Genomic DNA, 5277 nt, shown 5'->3' on the forward strand with positions numbered 1-5277 from the left:
GTTCAGGTAAACTAAATTCTTCCATTTCTGCTTCAGCAATACCAAGTTTCCTGCTGTTCCATTTATGGTTCTGTGCAGAGCTTGACTCTTGTGTTATTGTTACCACCATCCGTCGTGGTAGTCATCTAATGCATGAAGGTACAGAACCAGGTTAGGATACTACTGTGGTGTAAGAAGATCAATACTTCTTGTGAAAGTGTATTTATTTGCCTGTGTAGGATCAGCCCGGGGCTTCTACACTTCTAAAATCTTCTTTTGGTTCTTTTAAATAACACTTAAATGGTGCATGGGTTTTGGGTGATCTACATCAAATGAAAACCAAATGGAATGAATGTTAAGTTATAATTCCTATCAAAAGCTTTTGAAAGAAACGTGACTCAGCTTTACTCAAAATCAGGGTTGATTTTTCTTTCTCATTTATTTTTGAATGATCATTATTATTTTACATGGGGGAGATCCTTTGGTGAAGTCGCATGCTCTCATTTTCCTTTCAAAGTTCACAGCAGGGACACGCCACTGTTCTTTTATTAAGCAGATTATTAGCAAGGGAAGTAAAGGTTATCATCAGACCATCTTGCTCAATGGTTTTCAGTCCATGGTTTGATTATGAACACAATTCTCAATTCGTACAACCATCTTCTCAATATCTCTAGATGTTTTCATCTTGGGAGCAAAGACAACGTGAGGAAAAAAAGACATAAAATCCATAATGGTACACTGTGCTGCCAGGTGAGTGATTGCTGGGTTTGCTGCTTGTTTTAATCCCTTGTTCCTCTCCACAGCTGCAAGGAAAGCTCAAATAGAGGCAATGGTAGCATTGCTGGTTCTTGTACTGGCTTAATAGCAGCTTTAATAAATAGCCTGATTTTTTATTATTATTTTTTTAATTGCAGTGTAAATTGAGTTTTCTTTTATATCCCCAAATAATGCCTAGGGAGACAAAATATATTATGTACGAAATCTCCACAGTTCAAATGTAACACATTAGTTTAAGCAAAGCCAGCAGCTGTAAATACTAGCTTCAGACACAGCCTTCACTGTGTGATGTTACACATTAAAGCTGATTCTTGCAAAATTGTCAGCAGATTGAGACAAATCCAATCTATCGACCTCTGCATTAGAGCAGGCAGTGCAGCTTCCATGTATTTTTCAGCCTTCGGTTCAAATGCAAGCAATGTGAGGGAGCTGCCAAGTCCTAGAACTTAGAGGAGAAACTGTATCATCTGAAATGGGAGAGGGAGAAAGGGAGGCTGCAAAGCCAGCAGAACACTGAACAGAATCCTGCTACTGAGTGAGAAAATGATTGATGAAGGCTAAATCAAGGTGAGCTAAAAATCAATCATAGGCTGAATCTCAACATGGCTGAGGCTGGAATGGACCCCTGGGTTCATGTGGTCCAACCTCTATCCAGCAGGGACACTCAGAGCAGGGTGCCCACGCCTTTGTCCAATACATTCAGTATTTCAGCTTGCTAATTATTATTAATTATTATGTTAGCAATATATACAACTACCGTGACTTGATATTTATAATCCCACCTACATAACTTCTTGGAAGATGCAAAGGCTTTTGAATAACAAGTGTCTGACTATGCAGAGAAGTGCCGTGGCACCATGAAACTTTGGAGATATGTACAAGGGATTCTCTAAGGACACCCAAGGAGCAGATGAATGAATGGTAGCACCAGTTCAAGCTAAAGATTTTGTCTAGCCCTTTATGCTATCCCTAGCAGTGACTTACAGCCAATTACCAACCTTGGCAATCATCAGGATGTATATAGTTTTATTAATGCAATTTAAATACAAGAGGTAAACAAAAGTATATTGGGAACCTCAGGAATTGCTTTCTGTGCTGAAAAGTGTTTACTTCCTTCAGCAAAATAAAATCTGTCAGCCTTGAAAACCGAGCACATCGTGGGGAAGATGAGAGTTTTATTGTTTTCTGCATCATTAAATAAATTAACTAAATCTCAACAGGGAAGTTGTTTGTGCAGTCTCAGTGCTTTAAAACACTAGGCAGCTACGCAAAGGGATTTAACATGTTTGTACCATTTGTCTATCTGCTCTTATGCACAGTGAGTAACTTATTCCTTGGTGTGTAGGTCAGAGCACAGGCTGTCCCCTTCCCAAGGACAGCTCCTCTCTTACTCCAGCACCAGCTCCTGCCACAGCTGGCCCTTTGCCGCCTGTCAGAAGAGACGAGGCAGGGCCCCCATCACACCACAGCAGTAGGGCTGCAGGGCCTACAAATGTGGAGAATACAAATGTCTACAGCAGCAAAGCAGTTGCTGGCTCTGGTGGTAGAGACAGGAGCTTTTCAGAGCGATGTCCTTTTGTATCTCAGCTCCAGTGTGGATGTGCTTCAGGCAGTTGTGCTCTGTTTGGATCTGGCTCTGATTACCATTAAGCAAAGGCTGCAGAAGGTTAGCAGCACCGCTAACATTGTTACTGCTGCCTGATGATGGTACTGATGATGCAGAGCAAAATGTCATGACTTTGATAGTCATTTTCTTGGTAATGGAGCAATGAGTGATAAGGAACAGTATATTTATCCTGAATTTGGACTGCCTTGCTACTCAGGCAGCTTCCTTGACAAGACTCATCTCATACCTTCCCTCCCTGCAGGTGAAGATTCCTTGCTACACGTGCTACCCAGACTTGGTATACATAAATAATGCTTTTCTGAAGGGGTTTTGTTCACTTGTGCTTTGTAGATAACAAGTTCTGGTGTACAGGCTCAGTGAGGCCTGATGCAGGAGAAGGACGGATTATTTACCACAGAATTTTCTGTAACTTACACAATTGTGTTCATTAGGAACCCGTGCTCTACATGCAAATCAGAGAAGAGAAGCCCAAACAAAATTAGCAAGAGCTACAGGCACAGTGGTTACCATGTAATAATTATCACCTCCATAAACAGGCCTGATGCATCCCGGTGGGTACCCACCATTAGATTCCTTCTGCACAGAGCTGCTGAGAAAAACTTGCCATTGTCAGTGATGGGGAAAGGCCTCCTCCCCTCTAGGTCCCTGTTGCAGGTGAGGGAGCCATACATGCTCTGTCAGAGGCACAGTGCTGCCTGGGTTAGGAAGAGCCGATCCATCCATCACCAGTGCTTTCCTCCCACCCAATCGACTTTCCAACAGGTCCACCTCCCTTGTTGCATGGATTAAGCTATGACCATGAAGATGACTGTCCAGACTTCTTGTGCTGTAAGTTCTCAGTGCCAGCAACAGGTTCACGTTCAAAACAATGCAGTGATTCTCAGGGATATACCGAGTGCCCGAGGCATGCATTTTTGAAGGAGGCTGATGAACTGACAAGTGAAACAGGAACAACACTTGTCTCCCAGGCACACAGATGTTCAGGCTGGCAGTACAGGTGTCCTGCAGGGAGGGCACAGCTGGCCCTGCCCCAAATATACTTCAGACCCTGCATATCTTAAGAGATTTCATTTGCACAATTTGCAGGGCCTTCAGAGAGCAGCCTGTAACCATTACTTCTGAGGTCTAGTGCATGATTGCCATAGCAAAATAGCTTCAGGACACAAACAGCCCTCTAATCTCCAGAGCCTCATTTTGTTTTCTCTTAGATTCCCTTCATTATTTCCAGGAAAGGATCAACCATGTTCTTTAATCTCACAGAACAGCCAAACCATTCATGAAGACACAGACATTGCAGCAGAGAAAAAGTCAAATGTCATGGACAAAATGCATGCAAAATATTTTCCTTCTCCTCTCCCTCTCTTTCCCTTTCCTTTTCTTCCATTGCCCTTTGTTTTGTGAGACTGGCTTCAGCAATCACTGAGAGACCTGAGGAAGGTAGGCAGACTGATGGATAACTTTTAATCTGTTATTCATTATAAAGAATTGGGGATTGACACTAGATGATGAACACAAACCGTTCTGTGGCTCCACACCTATCCCTTTGGCACCTGTTATTTGACATTTTTGTTTGATTAACAGGTTTTCTGTCACTCAAAACCAAGAGCAGTGTCTAAGAAAAAGATAATTAATCTAAAAGATGGCAAAAATGTTAACTGCAGTTAACAGCCTGGGATATCTGTAATTATTTAAACAGAAATATGGCACAGTCGGTGTGGTCTGCCTGGGCAGATGGGAGGAAATCATAGTATCTGTTTTCTTACTCAGCTCTGTTGCTGATCCTGCGTAAGCAGAGTGCGGCTTGAAATCTGGTTGCAGTTTTAAGTCCCATGGAAATGAAGGCAGACTTCCATGCATTCATTGTATGCAGAGGGGCATTTCATCACCCATAGATCTGGACATACCATTAAAGTCTGCATTTTAAAAATACTTTGACTTTTGGAGGGAATCAGAGCATCCAGTTTCTGCAGTTTCATTGAAACCCTGGTACAAGTAAGAGAGACCCAGCCCTAAACCTGGCTCATTCCAGGTGTGACTGGGGACATGCCAAGCTGCCCCGGGCAGTGGAGTTGCAGAAGCCTCTCCCTTCCTAAGCCTTTTGTAGGAAACAAGGTGAGCCAGAGTTTCCCAAGGTCAGACCTGATGCTTTACATGCCTGAATTTCCCTGCATCTTCCTCATCATGTGGGTTTTGCAGCTACCTCCTAGAATTTGATAAGCAGCATTTTTGAGCATTTTGTGTCTCCAACTAAATTCTGCTGGAGGCCACCAGTGGTCAGTACTGGAAACTTTAATGAGGCAGCTTGCTTTATAAACTGCAGAGAGCCAGATAGAGCCAGTTCTGTAATCCTGAAATATAAATTATGTATTATGTAATACAGATTCTGAAGTCCCTGCAGGACTACAGATCAGCCACTTAATAGCTTTTTGCTTTAAATGAACTGAGCTCTGTAATAACTTGATGTCATTCTGAACACAGTGATTAAGTATTCAGTTTACAAGACGAATGGAGACTCATTAGAGTCAATCAGAGAAGAATAACATGTACAAGAACTGGGGGTATTTATCACAGTTTCTCAAAAGAATATTTTACCAGATGTTTTGCAAAAAAAGAAAAAGCTGCTGCTTTGTTATCCTGTGAAAGTAATGCCTTCTTCATAAAGAACTTGTAATGAGATCTCTTCCAGTCCCAACGTTTTATGGCAATCTGACTGTATGACGCCATTCATACGTCAGTGTGAAATTAAGTGGTGAGTGTGGCAGTTTATCTCCTATTGACTATTTCTTCACAATCTATTTTAAGCCTTTGCTATTGTAATAACCAGAATGAAAGAAAGCTTTACTTTACGTAATGCAATAGGAACTGAATCAGCAGCCAGTGACTACTAGTACACT

The sequence above is a fragment of the Coturnix japonica genome, chromosome 3 (genome assembly GCF_001577835.2).
Source record: "Coturnix japonica isolate 7356 chromosome 3, Coturnix japonica 2.1, whole genome shotgun sequence".
NCBI lineage: Eukaryota > Metazoa > Chordata > Aves > Galliformes > Phasianidae > Coturnix > Coturnix japonica.